Genomic DNA, 26,113 nt, shown 5'->3' with positions numbered 1-26,113 from the left:
ATACTGTGTATGACCAGTCCTAAGCAATACATGCTCTGGAAATTTTTCAAAGTTGGTTTGAAATGTTGTATGGAGGAATTCAAAGATAGTGTCAGTTGCAGCTGACGAGGAGGTGCATGGCTCTTCCAGATATATTGAGAATTTCTGAACAACATTAAGCAGAAATTTATTTCACTCTCTGATTGGGCAGAAATTGATCAGAAGGAAAAATTAGTTATTATAAAACTCTTAACTGTAACAAGCAGGCATAGTACACCCCTATCTGCAGCTGCTAGTAGCTGCAAAATGAAGTACTTCTATTTAAATTCAGTATGTGTGAAGTAGAACATGTATGTCATGGGAGGTCTTGTACGCACAGAGAGAGTCCCTCAGGTAACTTGGGCCATTCTCGGGGTGGGCTTTGAAGAGGAGTGAAACATTGAATCTAACGATTCAAAGGGGAGAGAGGTTTAGCAAAGACAGCAGAACACCATGTTAATGTGTTTTCAGTGGCCTGTCTTTCTGAGCAGACAAGCTGCTATGTTCTGAATGAACTTGAGCTGTTTTTAAGGTTGGCACTTTCATTCTTAGAGTGTGACAGATATAGCAGTTTCCTGCCACTATCTTTGGGAGATCTTACTGTATTAGTTTAGGTGTAAGCAGTCAGAATGAGCTCTCCCCTGACATCTGGAGGTGAGCTGTGGAAAAGGATTTCAGGGGCTGATCTTGTTTGCATAGGCCCTGCCTAGCATGATGGACTGCTTGCTCAAATGGTCACTTTGGCTGCTGTGGGATCCCCAGTCTCTTTGTTATTGGGGCAGGAGTAATGGAGGGTTGTTATCCTGGTTATGTGAATAAAGGACAGTAGAACTATACTTGGCATTTTAAGAAGGAGGGACTCGCCCTCAACTAAGTAACACTTGCTAGGCAGGGGACTTGGGTTCCAAGACACAGTAAATTGAGAGGGTAGGGACAGACATGTATAGGGAGTGGGATGGCTCTGTCTGAAATATCACTTATCTCCACTGTGCAAGAACAGGGTTAATTTTGACTCCATTAAGAGTCTTAGTGAATTCAGCTTTGCAGCATGTAATGATACCTAGGTCTAAGCATTAGACCTACTTTGGGCTAATGGTGTACCAGCACTGAGGCTCCCCTACTACCAGCTAGAAACTTCAGCTCTCAGTGATTTTAAGAGCAGAGATTGCTGAGAGCTGTTAAGGAGGGGGCCTGAAGACAAGTTGGTGAGTAGGATGGCTAGTTGAGAGGAGTGGCTAGTGGTGAAGACTGCAGCAGAACCCCATGGAGAGGTGTGGCAATTGTCAACCTGAGCAGCAGAGCTCCCCATACCTCCCCCAACTTCAACCCAGGCTGGGAGGTAAACTCTGCAGAGGAACTTCTGAACTCTGGGGGCTGCACTGACCAAGGTCAGAAACTGTGGGTGGGGTGACTGTGCAGTTGCTGGACTTAAGACCCTGAGGGGGAAAGGACACTGCCAGACTTACTTGGGGACGGGTCTTTTGCTCATGGTTTGTGTTATGAATCCTGTTTGTGGTGGTTCCCCAACATAATGCCACATTGTTTCCCTCCTTTATTAAAAGGCTTTTGCTACACTCAGACTCTGTGCTTGCGAGAGGGGAAGTATTGCCTCCTAGAGGGGCCCAAGGGGGTGGTATGTAATTGTCCCAGGTCACTGGATGGGGGCTTGAGCCGGTTTTGCACTGTTATTGAAATGGAACCCCTAGATACTGAACCCGGCCCTTGTTGCTGCCAACTCTGACAGGCAGAAGGGTTACATGTGTATCATTGTGGGCTAGGGACTGTACATAATTCTGTGTGGGAGGGTGACCACAGTTCCTCTAGGAACTAAGAGCAGTGTGGAGTTGTCCCCACACTTGCCCTGAAAGGGTTAAGGCAGCCAGAGAGGCCAATTAGCCTATTACTTGGCAAGGGTGGGGGGGGGGGGAGATTAAGACTGCAAGAGAAGCTTTAATTAATTCCTGTGCAGGAACAGGTGGCACATATAGAAGCCAGGAAACTGGCACCAGAAGTGCTGGGTTGCTGGGAAAGACTGCAGTCACTCTCTGGGAAGGAGGAGGAGTGTTGGAGGCTGTAGCGGTGAGTAGCCTGCAGTTGCTCTCTGGGAGGCGGGAGTGGTGAAGCTGGCAGACCCAGAGAAGCAAGGGCAAGCCAGAAGGTTAGGAAAGGTCTGTTTAGGCAGTCTGGCTTGCTGGGAATATCAATGTAGGCAAAGAACTGTGCAGCCTGGAAAAATCCTGGTGAGGTGGGAGGGAGACATGGGTTTCCGCCACACATGCCAACTCCATGGGTGCTCTGGGCCTGGAGTACCCACGGGGGGGAAAAATTGGGTGCTCAGCACCCACCAGCGGCCCTCCTGATCAGCTCCTCGCTCTCCCCCCAGCACCTCGTGCCTGCCGATGATCAGTGGCATGCAGGAGGTGCAGCGAGGATGGCGTGTACTTGGGGGAGGAATGGGGCAGGAAGAGGCTGGGCAGAGCAGCAATGGGAAAAGGTGGGGTGGGAGTTTGGGCAAAGGGTTGGAGTCTGGGTTAGGGTTAGCAACTCAGAATGGCACTCTTCTGCCAAAGAAAAGTGACAGCTGAGGAACCGGAAGCCTAGAGTAGGTGCTTTCACTCATGTGGGTTGTGTGATCCACCCACTGGGGGAGGCTAGCCCCCAGGCTGACCCCTTCTGCCCAAGGCTCTGCCCCTCCCCCACTGGAACCCCGAGGGGCCCCCCCAATGCTGGGTGGGCAGCACAGCACCAGGCTGTGTGAGCTCTGACCCGAGCTGCCTCAAGTCCCAACCGCAAGTTGTCCTAATCCCAGTGGGGGGGGGGGGGGGGAGAGCAGTAAGCCAGAGGGGACCTGGGGGCACTACGTGGGCAGGACCACATGGGGCTGTTTGGGGAAGCTTAGCCTCCCCAGGCCTGTGAGATACGCTACTCTTGCTGGACTACGGAGGGGGACATATACATACAGTTGCCCTGAACTGTGACAGAATTTCCATAATCAAGCCTGGAGGTCTCGCATGCATGGATCATGATGACAGAGTTTGAGGCAGGGTGGGGTACATTATCCTGGCTAGTCATAGATGGAAATGGGCATCTTTCACATTTTTAACTACATGGGTATCCAGAAGCCCTTATCTGTCCAGGCCAACACAGCCTGTGGGCCAATTTATTGATCTGAGGACAGATGCCATCAGTAGAGGGTCATATTATGGAGGTAGCAAATTCTTCAAATTGCTTCCTGCTCCTCACCAAAATCACCTTTAAAACCAGGAAAACTTGAGAATGTGTAATTGGAGTGGGAGATTCTTTGGCAAGCCTGTCTCTTAGTGTAATCTGAAGCATCTATGTACATGTCTACTGATGCTTCTAATAATTGTGCACTGTTATACACAGATACATTTTTATTTAAGCAACAGCCTTGCTCAGTCTCTCATTCCTCTAGGAATTTGTTTTACATTATTATTATTATTATTATTCTCTTAGCTTTTGCATTTCCTTACAGCTCACACTAAACAAAGACTGCCAGGCTGTAGCAATAGGAACTCACCCCTGCAGCACCTCCTGCTGGTCTCTCAGGGAAGTAGCTCAATTTCCAGCCTGGAGCACCCTCCACAGGCCAGTGATCTGCCTTACTGCTGGCTCCTGTGTCCCTCCCAGGACCCCGGTGCCTCATTTGTCTGGGGTGCTGCACCATGGCAGTAACCTCTCAGTCTTAGGGTCTCCCCTCCCCAGGGAACCCCCAGCCACTATCCCCTCCTCACCTCACTATAAGGCTACTGCCAGTCATCATCTCTAGCCCCACACCCTGGGGTAGACTGCAGTATCAGCCTACTCATCACTGGCAAGACTGGGTTTGGACCTGCTGCTTTGGCCAACCCTCTGCAACACCCAGTACCTGTTGGCCTTATACTAGGCCACAGCCTGGGGCTTTCTAGGCTGGAGCTCCCCAGCTCCTCTGCCTTTCCCCAGCCCTGCCCCACTCAGGTACTCTGTCTCTAGCTCCCTGCAGCCAGACCCATCTCTCACTGAATGCAGAGGGAGACTGCCTGGGCTTCTGGCTCACAGCCTCTTATAGGGGCCAGCTGGACCTGATTGGGGCTTGGCCTCAGCTGAGTAGGGTTACCATATTTCAGCAAGCAAAAAAGAGGACGGGAGGAGCCCCGCCCCTGCCCCTCCCACTTCCCGCCCCCCCAGAACCCCCAACCCTCCCCCCGTTCCTTGTCCCCTGACTGCCCCCTCCTGGGACCCCTGCCCCTAACTGCCCCCCAGGACTCCACTCCCTATCTAAGCCTCCCTGCCTCTTGTCCCCTGACTGCCCCAACCCTTATCCACACCCCCACCCCCAGACAGACCCCTGGGACTCCCACGCCCCATCCAACCACTCCCCACCCCCTGACAGCCCCCCCCAGAACTCCCAACCCATCTAAACCCCTCTGCTCCCTGTCCCCTGACTGCTCCGATCCCTCTCCGCACTCCTGCCCCCTGACAGCCCCCCCGAGAACTCCCAACCCATCTAAACCCCTCTGCTCCCTGTCCCCTGACTGCTCTGATCCCTCTCCCCACTCCTGCCCCCTGACAGCCCCCCCCCAGAACTCCCAGCTCCCCACCCCCCCGCTCCTTGTCCCCTGACTGCCCCCTCCTGGGACCCCTGCTCCTAACTGCCCTCCAGAACCCCATCCCCTACCTAAGACTCCCTGTTCCTTGTCCCCTAACTGCCCCCTCCTAAGACCCCCCCCCAACTGCCCCCCAGGACCCTACCCCCTACCTGTACCCTGACTGCCCAAAACTTTCTCCACTCTCCCCAAAAAGCCCCCCCCCCCGTTTCTTGACTGCCCCCTCCAGAACCTCCCTGGCCCCCTTACCCTGCTGCTCAGAACAGGGTGTTGGGCTCTGTGCGAGCCGAGCCGGACACATGGCTGCGCTCCCCAGCACAACAAAACCCGGTCCCTGGCCCTGCACAGTGCTGCTGGACCGGGCTGCAGGGGAGAGCTGCCGGCTCAGAATGCAGGGCGGATCCGGCTCCTCTACAGCTGCTCTAGAGTCCAGCCCGGGACTTTCCTGCAGCCCTCCCAGCTGCTCGCTCTGCTCTGCCGGGGGAGGGGGGGAATCCGGGACATTTTGAGTGTTTTACAAATTCCCCCCGGACGCTATTTTTAGAACAAAAAGGAGGACATGTCCGGGTAAATCCGGACGAATGGTAACCCTACAGCTGAGCCTACCTTCCCTAATCAGCCCAGGCTTCTTGCCCCAGCCCCAGCCCTCCCCTGGGCTGTTCTAAGCCCCAAAGAGCAGGAGCGGGTAACCACCCTGCTACACAGGCCCACTGATTGGGGGGGGAGGAAGAATTGCCCAGGGTCCTGGAGCCCCGGGCCTTTTTAAATCGCCCGGGTGGACCACAGGGCAGGGGCTCCTAGGCACACATGGGGTGGTACTGATGGTGGCGAAGGCAGCCGGGTGGCCATGTGGAAGCCCTGGCCTTGCAGGAAAAGTATGCCCAGCAGCGCAGCCAGCATCTTGTGGGGCACCAGCCAGTGCAGGTGCAACACTGCCCAAATGTCAGACGGACCACTTCTGTGCGGGCTTGGGGCCCATTGACTGTTCTGCCCTGGGGCCCGGAATTACTGCCATTGGTTATTTAATTCACCCATAGTAATTTTTTTCTTTAATAAAATAAAAAAAAATATAGAACTTAATCCAGAATCCTTAATTTTATCTCTAACATTTTGCATTATGTAAATATATATTTACAGAGATGGCTGTAACATCACACTGAACCCTTTGTGATTGTCATATTACACACATTTAAATTGAAATTTGCCTTTTTGCCAGAACACCTCTCAGTGCCTGGTTTGGTGAACAGTGTGTTTATCGTGAAGATAATATATTTGGTTTGTGATTATGTTTAATGAAGAGTAATCTTTTTCAGTATTTGTTGAAACAGAATGTCTTCACAATATGGAAATCGCCAACAAAGGTTTTATTTAAATAGTTCTCTCTAGAGGTACAACTCATTTGCACACTAGGTGGTGCAACAGTAACACATGAAGATTTTTTTTTTTTTAAACAGAGAACAGTTCAGTGCTGGTGAATTTGTCAGTCTGCAAATTCATATAGAGCCTTAGGACTATGACTGAGAGCCATATAATCCCTCCAGCACAGACAAGAACAAGAAGCCTTTGAGGTCTCCTGTCACAAGAGGTTGCCTGGCATTAGATCTGGACCTTTTTTTTTTTTTTTTGTTCTTTAGATAAATGAAAGACAACAGATCAACATAAACATACTTAAAATGTTTGTGTGGCCATGACAAGCCAAGGCCCCGTTTCTAGTAGTGGTGTTTGTTCATTTAGAGTGCAATTATATTTATTTGCTAGAAGCATGTTTAAAACCAGGCCCAGGTTAAGCAGATCTTGGGGCTCTAGTTCTTTCTCAAAAAACTCTTCCTTCCATGCTCACACTAAATAGCTTCCCAGAATTGAACTCATGTCTGTGGGTATATTGATCTTTTAACCATACTCTCGCTTTTTTTGTTTTTTTTTTAAATAAATTTTAGTTAAGAATTGGCTGTATGGAATATTCAAGAACCTGGGAGGTAATATGTCTGATCCTTTGGGATTGGTAGAACCTTTTCTTTTATATGATCAAATAAGATGTTTCAGAAATCTTCATCATATTTGACGTGGGTATCTAGATGGAGGCCTGAGGCTAGGTTACTTGAAGAGAACTGTGTTGTTGGCTTCTGGGCGACCAGTGAGGTAATAAAGAAGTTGTTTTATGCTGGCTTGGTAAATCTAAGTATTGAAAATATCTACCAGCTTTGGGGATTATCTACCCCATTCTTTGCAGTTCACTCTAATTGAATGACCGCAACTGGGACCCTGGTCACATCACCATATTAGCTCATGGTTTCAAGCATTTGTGTGCCAAAACCCCAAAAGAACAAAAACAGAAGGGAAGAGAGCCAAGAGGGCCTTGCATTGCACAGTTATGTCTACAGTGCATCGGTCACAGGAGTTTGTCACCAATCAATGAGGAAAGAGCATGAACAAACAGTTCTACCCCCACCACAAGACCAATAAGAACAGGGAATATAAACTTCTCAGAACAGGGATTGAGTTTCTGTGAAATGTATCATAGACACCTATGATTCTATGTAGTATAAGAAGAGTACAAACTGAAAATAGTTATATGATGATTAAAGCTGGGATTTTCAAAGAAGCCTAATGGAAGTTAGGTGACTTAGAAAGATCCTTCTTTAGGCTCTTAATCTCAACCTAAATATGTTTCTTCCAGGTAGCATTTTACATGTCAATAAATCTTGATATTCATGGAAACAAAAGTAATACATAACTGTGTATAATTAATATGTTCTTAGGGCCCTGTTCGTAAACTTCTGCACATCAGCCCAGCTGCAAAAATATATGTGGTGTGATGGAGCTTCTCCTCCACCTTGGTGGGTCTTGTGCTTCTGTTTAGTGGTGGGCTAGGGTATTCCTCTTTCCCTCAGAGTTTCCCCCATGCCCCTGGGCTTGCTTCCAATGCCCTGCTGGAGCAGGGTTCTTCCCGGCCTCCTTGAATGGGCAAGATAGCCTATCAGTCTTTGGTAGCCCCTGCGGGCATGATGGCTACAGACCAGACACCTGGTTCAGTCTCTCTCCTTGGGCAGGGTCTCTTCCCTCAGACTCCGGTTGGGCAGATATTCTCCCACCCTTCATCTCTGTATGTGCAGGGTTTCTTTCCTGGTGCTTGTCGGCATCTGCACCACCAAGCTCCCCAGTAGCTCACCTTCCTCCCACAGCTCCTAGCGCATGCCCCTATCTGATTGGAGGGGAAGCTTTTAACAGGTTATGGCAGGCCTGTGATTGGCCCCGGTGTCCTAATTAACCTAGAGTAACCCTGTTCAGCTACAAAGGGAAAAGGGACGTGCTTATCCTGGGGCTAATATACCTCCCTTTGTGCAGAGTGTGCAAGGTACCAGCAGCAGCTGCAGAAGACACCTCCCACCCCCAGCCTAGCAAGATGCTCTCAGTCCGCGTGGCTGCTGCTGCCCTTTCATTGCCCTGGCAGGCCCGCCTGGTTTCCAGAAATGCCTTGGGTGCAACATTTGTTGCTACAAGGAGCGCTTTCCTATAGCCATCTGGCCTGACCCTGTCGCAGTGGGCACATTACACCCAACAAGAAACCAAGCAGCAGCAGGCTGGGGAATGTTCTAGGCATAGAGAGAAAAATTTGGAATGATATAGTTTTCCTAACTATAGGCAAGCTGGTAGCAATGCCAATAGCTAAGTTTACCTAACACTATCCATTATAAGGCCCTGTTTTCTGTTGCTTATAACTTTGCCAAACTTTAAGCATTCAGGCTGAAATTTTCCATGCGGAGTGCTTGCTCAAGCTGACTTTTTTTTTTTATTTTTAAACATTTCAGCAAAAACTACAAGGCAAGGAAGTGGTTGGAACCTTTGTTACTAATTGGTCCACCTCCTGGACCAAACCGCAATCATCAAGATAGACCTCAATAAAATGCTTAGGAAGTTGGAACAATAAAAATGGCCCGCTTAAAGAAGAAACAGTGCAGATTCTGGTCTAAGAGGAGGCCATGACTTATGCCCTCAGCATGGCCTAGAGGTTCACAATCCCATTCTTTCTCAAAGTGAAGGAAGAACTGGATGGGATACTGTAATAAAACATATTACTGAGACAGAGTGACGTGCCATACCCTTCAGTGCCCATTGTGGGGGAAAAACTGATCCATCCATATCTGCATAGACCTAAAGAGCATCACTGTAAAATCAGAACGGTAAAGGCTTTCCAACGTGGAAGTTATTTTTTTCAGCAAATGCAGTTTATAGCTTCTGACATGATCGGTTCCATATGACAATGCTAACCCAACAACTTTAAGATGCTGTTCAGAAAATACTGCTTTTTGTCACCTCACATTCAGAATCATAGACATCCCAGGAAACTTCCAGGGGAAAATAAGTGAGATTCTGCAAGTTTATGAGAAGTCTGAGGAAGAACATAACATTCTTAAGGCAACTGAGACTGCTGGACTAAAATTATACAAAGAAAAATGAATGCAAAGCTAAATACAACTTCAGCCCTTAGGGCATGTGATCAAGAGAAGATTAAGGCAAATCCAGAAAAAAATCAAAGTTAGAGTTGAAATGCAAGCACTTAAATTGTATTAGGTCTGATGCATCTCTAATGCAATACAACTTGGGAGCAAATTAATACCAAAATTATTCCTTTTAAGGAGTTCATAAAGAATTTTGGCTTTTAACAATTTCTATGTGGATCTGGACCAGAGCAAGTTTGTAACTCTGAACAAAATGTTATGGTTGTTCTTCAAAAGTTTATAAGATTGACTTAATACAGCTTTGAAACTTTACTATGCAGATGAAAAATGCTGCTTTTAGCCATTTTAATTTAAATGAAACAAGCACAGAAACAGTTTCCTTACCTTGTCAAATATTTTTTAAACTTTCTCTTTTTTATGTAGCTTACATTTAACACAGTACTGTACAGTATTTGTTTTTCCCCCTCTGCTACTGCCTGATTGCATATTTCCGGTTCCAAATGAGGAGTGTGGTTGACTGGTCAGTTCGTAACTCTGGTGTTCATAACTCTGAGGTTCTACTGTATTTATCATCATATCAGAGGGGTAGCCGTGTTAGTCTGAATCTGTAAAAAGCAACAGAGGGTCCTGTGGCACCTTTGAGACTAACAGAAGTACTGGGAGCATAAGCTTTCGTGGGTAAGAACCTCACTTCTTCAGATGCACGAAAGCTTATGCTCCCAGTACTTCTGTTAGTCTCAAAGGTGCCACAGGACCCTCTGTTGTATTTATCATATCACCATTATGGGCACGTTATGGTGTCTCCAACTCTACAGTCATTTAATAAATTCTTTATCCTACAGACGAAGTGATTTGGGATGTGATTTCCAGGATCTATGCTCTAGCCATCTTCTGTTCCATTTCAGCCTACAGAAGATATCTATATACTATGGGGACTTATGAAGATAAGGCAGGGGACAACGATGTTTAGGAGCCACTTACTATCAATAAAGGAAAACAAATTATATGTTCCACCTGGCCCTTAATACTGTGGTCTGTCAGTGTTAAAATATTCTTTCCCAGAAAATCATATGGATGACTGTTGTGTGAGAGTTACCAACTATGGAGAGATTCAGGACATTAGCCAAAGTAGATACAATTATCCACCCAAGAGGTACCCACCCTTAAGAGTTTTGTGTCATTTAATGTAGCTTGTTTATTTGGGATTGTGGAATAGAAGCCTATATTCCTTCCCAGGGTAATAACAATGGTGAGAATTAACCTGATTCCTGCTATGCATTCTTTCTGGGTCTGGACAGAAGTTACAAATCTCTTCTAATTTCTTTGCTGTAAATGTACACATAAATTGTTAAGATATGGAGCCTCCAGTTTACTTTGTTCTAGTTTAACTCAACAGAGCTCAAAAGGGTGAGTTTTGGTGATGAATATATATTGCTGTGAATCTCCACTGTTCCCTCCTACCATGATCTTTTCTCTGGGAGAAAGATGTTCTGTATTCATTTAAAACCCTTTGTTTGGTCCTTCTGTGAAACAACTTCTGACAGCGTATTCATCTCTTCCCTCATTTACAGCTTCGTTTTAGGCTCAGTGTTTCACTTGCCAGTAGACAGACACAGCATTATTTGCCTAACTTGGATCAAGACTATTTCTCTGTTTCTTGGAAACCTCTCTCAGGATCTCCATAATCCTTTCTCTGAGGAAAACATTAGCTCCAGCTGAGCAAAATTCCGCTTCAGGCAACAACACAGAATTTATTGTTCTCTTAAAGTTTTTTTTTAAACTTAATTTAACATGTTTTTCAATTAAGATCAATGGATCTGAGACCTCCATTCACGAGCCACCTGGAAGCAGCAGTTTCTCTTTCAAGCAAAATTAGATTCTTTACTGGGAGACCAAATGTTTGTACTGCCAGCTCCATAGACTGAAAAAATTGTCTAATAGTCAGGTACTGCAGCTACAGAATACTTAGAGGCCAAGCAAAAGACCCTTGTGCAAAGATGAATCTGGATTCAGTGACACAAGCGAGCAGAGGTTCAGTTTGTTACAGAATGACTAGTGTCTGTAGGAGGTGCTGCAGTTTCCTCATGCAGTGCATTCCCTAGTACCTATGAAGCAGCAGTTGTGTGTAATTGTAGAAGCAATTGCGTTTACCTTTCTGCAACAGGAAAGTGCCAAGGATCAGCTGAAGATACCAGGGGCAGATGGAATTTTTGTAAAACTTATTCAGCATGCTTAGTGTAGATGGAGCTATCTATTGTGGAAAAAGCCTAACTCTACAGGTGCCCCACAAGTAGTCTATATGAAGGATGGCCCATGAATACCAATTCTCATCAACATAGATTGCTTATATGTTACAGGATGGGGGAAAACTAAAACAATTATTGCTATTTGCTGATAGATAAACAGCCTATTGAGCTTTCAATCAGATTGATAAACTGGTAGTTTATATAAATATTGCTTATTATTGGTATCATGGTAGCAGCTAGATGCCCCAACCAAAAATCAGGGTTCCATTACAAAAAGGCACCGTACAAATGCATAGTAACAGACAACCCATGCCCAGAACCATTATCAATCCAAATAAACAAAACTGACAAAGGATGGGTGGGCCAAAGGAAGGATTATTTTCTCCATTTCAGATTTAGCTAAATGAAGCCCAGAGAGGGAGATTAAATTATTTGTCCAAGGTGATATAGGGAGTCTGTGGCCAAGCTAAGAATTTAATTCGAGATCTACTACACTGCCTTCCCTACAGGTACATGCACTAACATATTACCAGAACTGCAGCACAGTACTTTGGACTATATAACCAATTGAAATTATTAATGGTGAACTCTGATAAAGTTGAGGCCTTCTAATTGAACTCTGCAATGTGTATGAATTTGACCATCAAAAAGTGTAACACTTATCCCATGGCAGAAGTGCTAGATGTCTGAAGGGGAAGTACCATATTTTTCACTTCTCGGTCTTGGTTCAGTTAATGAGACTGAATATAACAAAATTTATCATTACTTTAGTAGCACCAGCAGCCCAGGCTGATCATGAACACCAAACGTAGCTTTTCAATTCTAAATAATTGCTGCTTTGGTTCTCGTGGGAAAGCAGAGAGACTGGTTTAGCTTCCAACTCACTGTTACAGAGGATAACTTAGGATAGCGCTAATTAAAAGTAGACTCTTTTATAATCATGTACGTCTGTCTCAAAACCATCTAGTTGTGCACATAACTGGCCAACGTGAACACTTTCTTACTGCTGTGACTCATCCACACACACACACCCCATTCCTTTCTGTACTTTGTTATTTTGGATTGTGAGGTGTTCAGAGTAGGAACCGTCTTCTATGTGTTTATACAATGCCCCACACAAAGGGGCCTTCAATCCTGATTGGGGCCTTTGCAGACTACCATCATAAAATTAAATAGTACTAGGGATAATAATCCAACACAAATCAATGAGGATTGTTTTCTAGAAGCCTTTTCAGACCAGAGGACTATTTGAATGGCACCTCTTGGCAGGTATGTCATGAAGTCCTGATACAAAGGTAGGAGGTTAAGGTCACATAGGCACAGGGCTCTGGCTATTTTTGAAGGACTTTTAGTGGAGCCCCTATACAGAAGGATGAAGGTTTGGACTTGTTTTGTTTACCCTGGAATGGAAGGACTCTTAGTCTGGCTGGAGACTGTACTAGCAGAGGGAAAGTAAGGCACAGAAGCAGGAAAATAAGTACAACAGGGAAACTGAGGCATGGATGATGAATGGCTATGTCAGAATGTTACAAAACTGAATTATCCTCTCTGCAGGGCTAAAATGAGAATGAAGCCTTCTCTAACCTATTTTCACAGGCCATCAAAGGAGTTAAGGAACTGTGTTTAAACCCCATTTTAAAGTGATTCCGGCTAAACTGATTTGTAACATGATATGGTCAGCCAGTGTGAATAGGTTCAAACTGTACTAGAATCCTGTTTCATACGTGTGGTGTAGCCTAGAGAGAGGTAATTTTGATAACAAAGTGGACATGTTTGAAGTACAGAATAAATGAGAGTAGAGTGACAAACCTTGTCTACACTAAGTGTGGTTCAGTTCCATTGGCACTAACCATGTCACAAGCCAGGGTGTATACCAGCCACAGGCTGCTGCTGCTAGTATTTGAAGCACTGTGACATGCAGATCTGCTCTGACCAGAGTGAGTTGACATTGTGATCAAACCTGATGGCAGCTACTGACCCAATTCTAATGTCAAATGACACCAGTGTAAATTAATGGTCACTCTACTAAAATCAGTTGTCACCACACTCAAAATAGATACATGTAGGAGAAAAATCATGACCTAGGATTCCTGACATTGCTAACGCTGGTGGAGCTGAATCTAGGTGCATCCTCGTTGATGACAGTGTGGCTCTTAAGCACCCACTTCAGGAGATAAGATGGGAGGACCCCTCTCAACAAGGATCTTCTGGCCTCAACTATCAGATAACTTTCTCATCACAAAGGTGCACAAACCTCCCTGCTATGCATAATCTCAAACCACCTTCTCTTAAATTCCAATGGGTGGGCATGTTGTCTTGCACCACCATTCTCCCAACCTGGTGCTAGGTTGCCACTCATCCAGGTTTTACATGAACAGTCCAGTTTTTGGCTTCTGTGTCCGGGTGCCATAAAATTAGGGTTGCCAGATGCCCAGTTTTCGACCAGAAAGTCCAGTCGAAAATGGCACATGAACTAAAAGCCTGGTTATCACGGGGTTGGGGGAGGCACTGGGTCATTTAACTGCGCCAGCCCCTGCTCAGCCAGGGCTGTGTCCTACCTGCAGGCAGGCTCCTTGAGATAATCCAGTGAGTTACAGGGGCGGGGCCTTTGGGGAGAAGAGAGGGAGCAGGGCCTTGGGTATCCAGTTACCAGCAATTAGAAAGGTGGCAACCATTGCAGACACAATCCCAAACAAAAAGGGTTACTCATTTTTTAAAATATAGCCCTAACTGGCATACCTACTGTTAGAGTTTCTGAGAAACATCCCCTTCAGGGGGAATTTTTATGATATTGTCTCCATTTTCAAAGGGAAGTAGAACAGCACAACACATGTCAAAAACCAAAAAGGAATCTCACAAAAAGTGGAAACATGGATAAATTACTAAGGATATGTAAAAAGAATGGCACAAGTATGTAGGGACAAAATCAGAAAGGCCGAGGAGCAAAATGAGCTACACCTAATAAGGGACATAAAAAGCAATAAGAGGTTCTACAAATACATTAGGAGCAAGAGAAAGATGAAGGAAAATGTAGGTCCACTATTTAGTGGGAAACCAGACTAATAATGGATGACATCAAGAATACTGAGGTGTTGAATACCTATTTTACTTCAGTCTTTACTAAAAAGGTTAATGGTGACCAGATACTTAACACAATTAATATAGTGTAACTCTTCTGCCCATCTGAGTTCGCAGCAACAAGGGCCGGGTTCAGTATCTAGGGGTTCCGTTTCAATAACGCAATGCAAAACTGGCTCAAGCCCCCACCCAGTGACTTGGGACAATTACATACCACCCCCTGGGCGCCTCTAAGAGGCAATACTTCCCCTCTCGCAAGCACGGAGTCTGAGTGTAGCAGAAAATGTTTAATAACATGAGGTCCAAAACCCCAAAAGTCTCTTGAGTCCAGCAACCCAAGAATCACCCAAAAGTCTCTGTCCATGGTCAGTGCAGCCCCAGAGTTCAAAAGTTTATTTGCAGAGTTTCCCCTCGCCCCCAGCCTGGGTGGACATGGGGTGAGGGGAAGAAAGGGGCACACAGGGTATTAAGGGGCACCTTACATGGTCTGAGGCCAACTGCCCCACCTCTCCATGGGGTTCAGCCTTCATCACAAGCCAAGCCTCTCCACTCCACCAGCTGCTCCACTCCTCCAGCCATCCCGCAAACTGCTCCACTCATCATCCCATGGGCTGCACCAACCATCCCGCAAACTGCTCAGCTCGGCTGGCTGTCCTGTGGGCCACACCAACCGCCCCACAAACTGCACCACTCCACCAGCTGCTTAGAAATAAATCTTTAGGCTCCCCCACTAGTTAACACAGCACTCAGTGATTCCAGCTTGTACTAGGGAGCCCCAGTGCTGGTGTACCATTGGCCCAAAGTGAATTCAGCATAGCAGTCTGTAACTAGACTCTTAATGGAATCAAAATTAGCTCTACTATTCAACAGTGGAGAGAAGAGGTAGGTGCAATTGATGTTTTAGACCCTCAAAGGCCACCCATTACTATTAGGCACAAATACTATTCCCAAGTCCTCTCAATTTGCTAGGTTTTGGAACCCATGTCCCTTGTCTAGCGAGTGCTACTTAGGTGATGGTGAGATTCTCTGTCATAAAACAGTTTCATTGTCCTTGATTCACATAATCAGGGTAACAACACTTTATTCCTCCTGCCCAATAACAGAGAAACTGGGAATCCCACAACAGCCAAAGTGACCATTTTGTGCTGCCGTGGGCTCATGCTAGGTGGGGTGGATGTGCCTATGCAAACAAGATCAGCCCCTGAAGTTCTTTTCCACACTCGCCATAATTCACCACCAGATGTCAGGGTACAGCTCATCCTGACTGCTTACATCATCAACAAGGGGGAAGGAACACAGGCCAAAATAGGGAAAGTACAGGTTAAAGAACATTTAGATAAATTAGATTTAGGTCAGCAGGGCCTGATTAAATGCATCCTGTCAAGGAAATGGCTAACTAGACTAGGGAGAGAATGCATATAAAATTTGCAGATGACTCCAAATGGCGGGGGAGGCTGGGGGATGGGAGGGAATTGCTAGCACTTTGGAGGACAGGATTAGAATTCAAAACAACCTTCACAAATTGGGGAACTAGTCTGAAATTGCAAGATGAAATTCAGTAAAGATAGGTGAAAAGCACTACACTTAAGAAAGAAAAATCAAATGGGCAAATATAAAATGGGGAAATAGTTTGGTGGTAGTACTTCTGAAAAGGATCTGGGGGTTATAGTGGATCACAAATTGAATGAGTCAACTATGTGATGCGATTGTGAAAAAAGGCTAATAATTCTGAAGTGTATTAACAGGAATGTCGCATGTAAGACATAAGTAAGTGCAGAGACAACAGGGTCATATGCCCCCTCTCCCACTAGATTTCTACCAGGGTTTATATGCTCTTCCCTGAACTCTGTTGCATACCATCAGAACCTTTAAATTATGCCCCCCCCAACAGTTACACGTTGTCTCTGGGTAAGCATTTCACTGTACTTGGCACTGGTGAGGCCTCAACTGGTGTACTGTGGCCAGTTCTGGACTCCACACTTTAAGAAAGATCTGGACAAATTGGAGAGAGTCCAGAGGAGAGCAACTAAAAGGACAAAAGATTTAGAAAATGTGACTGAGAGAGAGCAAAGGGAGTAAGAGGAAGCAAGGGAGCTGTCCGCAGGAGACTTGAGCCTGGAGCAGACATGCTAAATAAACTAACCAGAGACACCTGATGTGGGGAGGGAACCTCAAGCAGCTGTCTCCTTATAAGACAGCTGAAGTAATTGTCTGGGAGAACTGACCCTGGGAAGTCTATAAAGAAGTCTTCTCTGAGTAGGCTAGCTGTAAGCTAAAGCCAGGTTCTAAGGTTAGTGCTATGCCTTGGAAAACAGATTTTGGAGTTTCCGAGTTTTGTTTTGGGTTATTGTCTGTATACACCCCCAACTCCCAAAAGAGTGGCAATTGGACAAGCAACTGTGGGGAGTTCCTGTGAAGGAAAGGGGCCTGGAGGCAGGAGAATAGAGGGCAGAGCAGAGGTGCCTTCTACAATGACCTATGAAGAAAAATTAAAACTGGCCATGTTTCTTAGTGAGGAAAAAAAATACTGAGGAGGAAACCTGATATGCCTTCACATATATTAAGGCAGTGGTTCTCAAACTTTTGTACTAGTGACCCCTTTCAAATAGCAAGCCTCTGAGTGTGACCCCCCCCTATAAATTAAAAATACGTTTTTTATATATATTTAACACCATTATAAATGCTGGATGCAAAGTGGGGTTTGGGTGGAGGCTGATAGCTCATGACCCCATGTGGGGTCCTGACCCCCAGTTTGAGAACCCCTGTATTAAGGGCTGTTATTAAGAGGATGGTCACTGATTGCTCTATGTGTTCACTGAAGGTAGGATGGGATGTAACCAGCTTAATCTGAAGCAAAGGAAATTTAGGTTAGATATTAGGAAAAGCTTTCTAACCATGAGGGTAGCTCAGCTCAAGGGTGGTTTTGGAACCCATCTTTGAAGGCTTTTAAGAACAGGCTAAACAAATATGTCAGGGATGGTCTAGGGGTACTTGATGCTGCCTCAGTGCAGGGGGGGCTGGACTAGATGATTTCTTGAGGTCCCTTCCAGTTCTATATTTCTATGACTCTGTATCAGTTCTTACTCCTTAGGGGCTCAATCCTAGAAGGTTCTGAGCACTATAGTGGCACTACTACACAGGGCCTGCTCCAGGCACCAGCGCAGCAAGCAGGTGCTTGGGGTGGCAAAGAGGAAGGGGCAGCACATCCGGCTCTTCGGCAGCATTTCAGCGGCGGGTCCCTCGGTTCTTCTTGGAGGGAAGGACCTGCTGCCGAAAAAGAAAGCGGGGCGGTGGAGCTGCCACAGAAGTGCCGCCGATCGCGATTGCGGCTTTTTTTCCCCCCCACACTGCTTGGGGTGGCAAAAACCCTGGAGCAGGCTCTGCTATTACATGTACTTAACATTAATCATGTGCCTAAATGCTTTGTTGGATCAGGGCTAGCGCATGCAGGGCTTTTCAGGATTGAGGCCTATAAAGAGACAACGTGGCTGTATTTTACTAAACTTGACTTAAGAGTTTCTCCACCCCCTTTGTATCAGTTCTGTGATTTTTAAGAAAAGTTATAAAACAATCATTTGTTTGTAAAAAGGCTGTTTGCTCTGTGCAGTTCATTAACCTCTAGAGAGCTGTTAATTATTACTGAAAACATTCCGTCTTTCCATGGTGCTAGGAAACTACATGACAAAACCTTTTCCCAAGGTTAAAGATGTTTACAAGTGCTAAGGTACACGTTGCAATAACTCAGTGTGCTATACGTGCAAAAGAGCAGGTGGCTAACATGAGAATGAGTAACTGTAACCCTCTTCAATTAACTGTTTATAGAGATGGAAGATTTTAGGCCATAGTGGACGGTCTCCTCCAGTTTTAGATTCTAATTTAATATCTCCGTTCAGTTGTCATACTATTTCTGTCTCCTTGCAGTGCCCACTCACTGCGTAATAGTCACCCTATCCTCTGAGTGTGTGCCTCAGTTGGTTACTACTTAGAATTACTAAAGTTTAAAAAGTATGCAATGCATATACAGAATGACCAATGCCATGAGCACAAAGCTTCATACAGATAGAACCATTCCTTTACATGGAAGAATAGAACTAGTTTGGTTAATATTGTTCTGAAGTTGTTATGAGAAAAGGTTCTTCCCAATTACAACAACACATTCTTAACTAAATAGGTTTTTGGGGGGATTTTGATGCTGAATTCTTCCTCAGGTGGTGGATTCATCTTCATTGGCACAGACTTTAAGGTCAGAAGGGACTATTGTGATCCTCTAGTCTGATCTCCTGCACAACACAGGCCACAGAACCTCACCCACCCACTCCTGTAATAGACTCCTAACCTCTGGTTGAGTTACTTAAGTCCTCAAATCATGTTCAAAACTAGGTTCGACGGGGACAGGTGAGCAAAGCCCACAGGTAAGTGGGGAACATGGAGACCGGGGAGATGGGTCGGAAACGAGAGGGAGTGTGGGCTATATTGGCAGAGAGAAAGGAGAGTCAGGACAAAACTGGGAGGAAAGATCAAACCAGTATCTTAGATGCCTATATACAAATGCGAGAAGTATGGGGAATAAGCAGGAAGAACTGGAAGTGTTAATAAATAAATACAACTATGACATTGTTGGCATCACTGAAACTTGGTGGGATAATACACATGATTGGAATGTTGGTGTGGATGGGTACAGCTTGCTCAGGAAGGATAGACAGGGGAAAAAGGGAGGAGGTGTTGCCTTATATATTAAAAATGTACACACTTGGACTGAGGTAGAGATGGACATAGGAGACGGAAGTGTTGAGAGTCTCTGGGTTAGGCTTAAAGGGGCAAAAAACAAGGGAGATGTCATGCTAGGAGTCTACTACAGGCCACCTAACCAGGTGGAAGAGGTGGATGAGGCTTTTTTCAAGCAACTAACAAAATCATCCAAAGCCCAAGATTTGGTGGTGATGGGGGACTTCAACTATCAGGATATATGTTGGGAAAATAACACAGCGGGGCACAGACTATCCAACAAATTCTTGGACTGCATTGGAGACAACTTTTTATTTCAGAAGGTTGAAAAAGCTACTAGGGGGGAAGCTGTTCTAGACTTGATTTTGACAAATAGGGAGGAACTCGTTGAGAGTGTGAAAGTAGAAGGCAGCCTGGGTGAAAGTGATCATGAAATCATAGAGTTTGCAATTCTAAGGAAGGGTAGAAGGGAGAACAGCAAAATAGAGACAATGGATTTCAGGAAGGCAGATTTTGGGAAGCTCAGAGAGCTGATAGGTAAGGTCCCATGGGAATCAAGACTGAGGGGAAAAACAACCGAGGAGAGTTGGCAGTTTTTCAAAGGGACACTATTAAGGGCCCAAAAGCAAGCTATTCCGCTGGTTAGGAAAGATAGAAAATGTGGCAAAAGACCACCTTGGCTTAACCACGAGATCTTGCATGATCTAAAAAATAAAAAGGAGTCATATAAAAAATGGAAACTAGGACAGATTACAAAGGATGAATATAGGCAAACTACACAGGAATGCAGGGGCAAGATTAGAAAGGCAAAGGCACAAAATGAGCTCAAACTAGCTACGGGAATAAAAGGAAACAAGAAGACTTTTTATCAATACATTAGAAGCAAGAGGAAGACCAAAGATAGGGTAGGCCCACTGCTTAGTGAAGAGGGAGAAACAGTAACAGGAAACTTGGAAATGACGGAGATGCTTAATGACTTCTTCGTTTCGGTCTTCACCGAGAAGTCTGAAGGAATGCCTAACATAGTGAATGCTAATGGGAAGGGGGTAGGTTTAGCGGATAAAATAAAAAAAGAACAAGTTAAAAATCACTTAGAAAAGTTAGATGCCTGCAAGTCACCCGGGCCTGATGAAATGCATCCTAGAATACTCAAGGAGCTAATAGAGGAGGTATCTGAGCCTCTAGCTATTATCTTTGGAAAGTCATGGGAGACGGGAGAGATTCCAGAAGACTGGAAAAGGGCAAATATAGTGCCCATCTATAAAAAGGGAAATAAAAACAACCCAGGTAACTACAGACCAGTTAGTTTAACTTCTGTGCCAGGGAAGATAATGGAGCAAGTAATTAAGGAAATCATCTGCAAACACTTGGAAGGTGGTAAGGTGATAGGGAAAAGCCAGCATGGATTTGTGAAGAACAAATCATGTCAAACCAATCTGATAGCTTTCTTTGATAGGATAACGAGCCTTGTGGATAAGGGTGAAGCAGTGGATGTGGTATACCTAGACTTTAGTAAGGCATTTGATACGGTCTCGCATGATATTCTTATCGATAAACTAGGCAAATACAATTTAGATGGGGCTACTATAAGGTGGGTGCATAACTGGCTGGATAACCGTACTCAGAGAGTTGTTATTAATGGTTCCCAATCCTGCTGGAAAGGTGTAACGAGTGGGGTTCCGCAGGGGTCTGTTTTGGGACCGGCTCTGTTCAATATCTTCATCAACGACTTAGATATTGGCATAGAAAGTACGCTTATTAAGTTTGCGGATGATACCAAACTGGGAGGGATTGCAACTACTTTGGAGGACAGGGTCATAATTCAAAATGATCTGGACAAATTGGAGAAATGGGCTGAGGTAAACAGGATGAAGTTTAACAAAGACAAATGCAAAGTGCTCCACTTAGGAAGGAAAAATCAATTTCACACATACAGAATGGGAAAAGACTGTCTAGGAAGGAGTACGGCAGAAAGGGATCTAGGGGTTATAGTGGACCACAAGCTAAATATGAGTCAACAGTGTGATGCTGTTGCAAAAAAAGCAAACATGATTCTGGGATGCATTAACAGGTGTGTTGTGAGCAAGACACGAGAAGTCATTCTTCCGCTCTACTCTGCTCTGGTTAGGCCTCAGCTGGAGTATTGTGTCCAGTTCTGGGCACCGCATTTTAAAAAAGATGTGGAGAAATTGGAAAGGGTCCAAAGAAGAGCAACAAGAATGATTAAAGGTCTTGAGAACATGACCTATGAAGGAAGGCTGAAAGAACTGGGTTTGTTTAGTTTGGAAAAGAGAAGACTGAGAGGGGACATGATAGCAGTTTTCAGGTATCTAAAAGGGTGTCATAAGGAGGAGGGAGAGAACTTGTTCACCTTAGCCTCTAAGGATAGAACCAGAAACAATGGGTTTAAACTGCAGCAAGGGAGGTCTAGGTTGGACATTAGGAAAAAGTTCCTAACTGTCAGGGTGGTTAAACACTGGAACAAATTGCCTAGGGAGGTTGTGGAATCTCCGTCTCTGGAGATATTTAAGAGTAGGTTAGATAAATGTCTATCAGGGATGGTCTAGACAGTATTTGGTCCTGCCATGCGGGCAGGGGACTGGACTCGATGACCTCTCGAGGTCCCTTCCAGTCCTATAATCTATGAATCTATGTTTTAGAGACTTCAAGTTACAGAAAACCCACCAAGACTTAATTTAAAGCAAGAGACAACAATCAGTGATATACAACTTGAGAGTGCCAAGTGATCAGTGGAAACACTGCAGTTTTATTTTTACTTTTGAAACGTTGAAAATGAGAGCTCTTAAAAGTTTTTTGCCTATGGCATATGTTCCAGTGTAACATGCACATCTGAGATGGCTCTGTCAAAATATGGAATGATTGCACTAAGGTATCAGATTCAAAGAAGCCACAAATTGTGGAGATGTCAGAGCACGGACTCTTTTGGACTCTTGCACCTGGCATCGAGCAGACCTTTCTGCATCAAAGGAAGACTTTCTTCAGTGACTTTTTTTGGGGGCGGGGCGGGGGGTAATATTCTTTTCTGCATAATAGTGAGATACTAACATAATCCAAAAGCCAAGGAATTCCGAGTGAAGACTGCTGCCTGTGCTGAAGGGGAGAGGTAACATTTGCCGTGTTAGAAGCATCAGTCACCGGCTCAGCCTGGCAGTCTCAAATTATGACTACTGCAACTTTCACAATAAGCTCATAAAGCTCCAGGAAACTTGCACATTACAGAATAATATTTTGCCTGTTCCCTCAGTGGCCTGTATCTTTCTGAAAAATATAGCAACCAGAATTTTTCCTTCAGTAATGTAGATTAGTGTAGAACCTTTGAGCTTTCTCTCATGTTCTCCATTATGCAAAATATATTTCATAAAGAATATACATAAAGCCATTGGCCTATCTGCTTTCAAATATCATCTTAAGGTTCGTTTCTACCATGATGCCTAAAGAACACTAACAGCTGATAAGGGCTTAGCAGCTGTCAGGGTAAGACTACTTCTACTGATATGTTTATTGCCTCCTTATTATTCCTTTTGAGCTCTGCCTTCTTTCACAACACACTTTTACAGAGCATGTCCCACAATATTCTACCTATTAAACCTGAAATTTCACTCTACTTAATATTGCATGTATGTGAACAACCGGTAGGGACCTTAAACATCTATTGAAAATAATTTTTCAGTTTATATTTACAGGCATGCACAGTGCTAATAGAATGTTGATCATTAATTTAATCACTTAACATAATTCCGTGTGTCTGTGCAAAGTACAGTTTTAAATCCCTGTAACTTGGCTAAATCAAATCTGATTTTCAGTGAGCCAATTACAGGCACATCTAACAATGTGAAGTCCCTGTCATATTTCAAGTTTTCCTCACTTGCTGATGAGATGCTAAAGCTATTCAGGAAAAAAAGTTACCAACATTCCTTGTTAGCAGAAAAGCACATCTTTATAACAGGGTTTCTCAAACTGGGGGTTGTGACCCCTCAGAGGGTTGAAAGGTTCTTGCATGGGGTGGGTAGGTGGGAGTCACAAGCTGTCAGCCGCCACCGCCCTACTTCACTTCCAGCATTTATAATGTTATAAATTAAAACCACACTTTTTTTTTATTTAAGGTGGGGGAGATCACTCATAGGTTTGCTGTGTGAATAGGGTCGCCAATACAAAAGTTTGAGAACCACTTCTTTATACAGTCTGTGGTTGAAAGTGGCTCAGCCATTTCTGATGAAAATTTCAGACAGAGCAAGTGTGTCAAATTTCAGCCAACAGATAAAACATGAAGAAAGTTATTAACTGAATATGACCCTTTAGAATGGAAACGTTTAGGCAACTGAAACCCTAATTCTCTCGACATACACTGTTTATAATTCCAGAGAAGCAGCTCAGCTCCTCAGCCCCTGAAACAAGAGCATTGCTATCAGATGAACAAAGAATATTTTGCACCCTCAATCTGCTTGGAAAAAATGTAATCTGTCTAGTCTTTGGGAGATTTTAAGGACACTGGAGAGCTGTGGAACTGACCGATCTGGTCAAAAGAAGATCCTAGAGTTGCTTCCTATTAATACCATATTTGCATATAACATTTCTTAAAATATATATGTATATTTTAAATATGGTTTGTTCCATCTCCCATTCATCTTAATAATGGGGCTCTGTCCAACTCAAACTTTCTTTAACCTGCTGCTTATTCACTTGTCTGTTAAGGTATCAGGCAGTGCTAGTACCCAGAGCCGGCTCCAGGCACCAGCTTCGCAAGCAGGTGCTTGGGGCGGCCGCTCCGGAGAGGGGCGGCATGTCCAGGTATTCGGCGGCAATTCGGCGGACGGTCCCTCACTCTGCCTGGGAGTGAAGGACCTCCCGCCAAATTGCCGCCGCAGATCGCAATCGCGGCTTTTTGTTTTGTTTTGTTTTGTTTTGGCTGCTTGGGGCGGCCAAAACCCTGGAGCCGGCCCTGCTAGTACTGCTGCACTTCCTTCCCCAAACACACCACAGACTTAAGTACTGTCAGCAGGACTCTCATTTCTAAGCTACAAGAGGAAATTAAAAGTAGATAAACTATGGCAGATATTAATGAAGTAAGAATTCAAATATGGGGGGTGGTGGGTGGAGGAAGGTTTTGGGGATGCTGCTGGCCAAGGCCAGCCCCCATGGAGTTGCCAACTTTCTAATTGCACAAAACCAAAGACCCCTGCCTTGCCCCTTCTCGGTGGTCCTACCCCCCCCCCCCCGGCTCACTCCATTTTCCCCCTTTTCCCTCTGTTGCTCACTCCCCCCCACCCTCACTCACTCGCTCTTTTTCACCAGACTGGGGCAGGGGGTTGGGGTGTAGAAGGAGTTGAGGGCTCCAGCTGGGGGTGTGGGCTTTGGGGTGGATCCAGAAATGAGGGGTTCAGGGTATGGGAGGGAGCTCTGGGTAGGGGTGCAGGCTCTGGGCTGGGGGGTGGAGCCAAGAGGTTTGGAATGTGGGGGGGGCTTGGGCAGGGCATTGGGGATGCGGGGGTCTGTGTGGATGGGGTGTAGGCTCCGGGAGGGAGTTTGGGTGTGGTGACATGTCCCTTGGCTCCTAGGCAGATAGGCCAGGCAGCTGTGCATGCTGCCTCTGCCTGCAGGCGCCGCCCCTGCAGCTCCCACTGGCCGCACCTAGAAGCCCAAGGGATATGTTGCAGTTTCTAGGAAACAGGTAGGGAGCCTGCCAGCCCTGCCATCTGGACTTTTAACAGCTGACCGGAGCCGCCAGGGTCCCTTTTTGACTAGGCTTTCTGGTTGAAAACCGGACATTACCCTGCTCCTGGCCTGGGGCCCTGGCTGCTGGCTCCAGCTTCAGTTTAGTCTAACTAAACATTGTTTGAGCCTCAAAATTTTTTAGCTTTGAATTAAGGTGTTTAAATGTTTAATTTTGAAAAATAAAATTGAAACAACTTTCCTTTTAAAACTGAAAAAATCTAAACCATTCTACCCATACACTTTAGCAAAACTAACATGAATTTGCAAAACATGTCAATGTCACCCAAACTGCTTTTTGGTCAAAAAGTTTCAGTTAAAACATTTTACCCAGCTATAGATACAAGCAAGTGATAAAGACAATAAGCATCTTGTTTCAAACCATGTAAATGTACCTAATTTCCCCAAGTGGCTGAGGTGTCTAAGCTTCTACTCTATACCTGCAGTATGGGAAGGTATAAGGCTCTTGTACAGACTACATGAAATTAGCTCCTGATCTTACTCAAATTCCTATCTAGGAATTAAAAAAAAAAAAAATCTCCCTTATTGGCACACACTGGCACATGTACTGCTGAACCTAACAGTGGCCCAGAGTAGCTGCCCACTGAACTCCTTGATCATGCTCGCTATTGGGGTGAGGCACGCTGGCCAAGAACAATGTGGGAATGGGAAGCTTGCTGTGGCTGTGAGGCTGTACCTGTTCAATGAATACATAATTATGTCCCCTCAAGCAAATAGTTAAGGGGGTGAGGGGTTAAATATATTTTAGAAGGCAGCCTGCCTGCTGAATCACCAGTGGCTAAAGAGACCAATTTAGGGAGACTGCTGAGAAGCTAAATGACCTCTTTCCATCAGTCACCCCAGAGATGGTTGGAGAAATTCCATCCCCAGACCTGCCCTTTTCTAATAAAGATGAGGCAGTAATGAAGATTGAGGTGTCAAAAGAAGAGTTGCTTGAGCAAATTGATAATTTAAAGAGAGTCACTAGGGGCCAGATTTTCAAAGGATTTTAGGCACCTAAAGATGCAGATAGGTAGTGAGTGGGATTTTCAAAAGCACCTAAGCAGATTAGGCAGTTAACTCTCATTAATATAAATCTTTCAGTTCAGGAAAGGGACTGACACTATTGTAGACTGTTCAATGAAAACATCTGCTCAGTATAAGCTCCGGTCAAGAAAAGCAAACCAGATGCTAGAATACATAAGAAATGGGATGGAGAATAATGCACAATATATTCTCATGCCATTAT

The 26,113-nt window shown here is 45.1% G+C and overlaps 1 protein-coding gene across 5 annotated transcripts in view; it reads right to left on the bottom strand.

Annotated features, from left to right (window-relative positions):
• SLC45A1 (solute carrier family 45 member 1) overlaps positions 1 to 26,113 on the bottom strand; it is a 152,728-nt gene that overhangs the window by 22,950 nt on the left and 103,665 nt on the right. Inside the window, exon 1 of one of the 5 annotated variants that reach the window (XM_054008969.1) lies at positions 3,560 to 3,636. The exons of the other annotated variants lie outside the window; for them this stretch is intronic. The gene's annotated coding sequence lies outside the window, so the exon portion shown is untranslated. Of the gene's footprint in view, positions 1 to 3,559; positions 3,637 to 26,113 lie in introns of those variants that run through there. 5 annotated transcript variants of the gene reach the window in all.

This window comes from Malaclemys terrapin, chromosome 19 (assembly GCF_027887155.1).
Source record: "Malaclemys terrapin pileata isolate rMalTer1 chromosome 19, rMalTer1.hap1, whole genome shotgun sequence".
NCBI lineage: Eukaryota > Metazoa > Chordata > Testudines > Emydidae > Malaclemys > Malaclemys terrapin.
The sequence above is the reverse complement of the archived record's forward strand: the minus strand, read 5'-3'. Positions and strand labels throughout refer to the sequence as shown.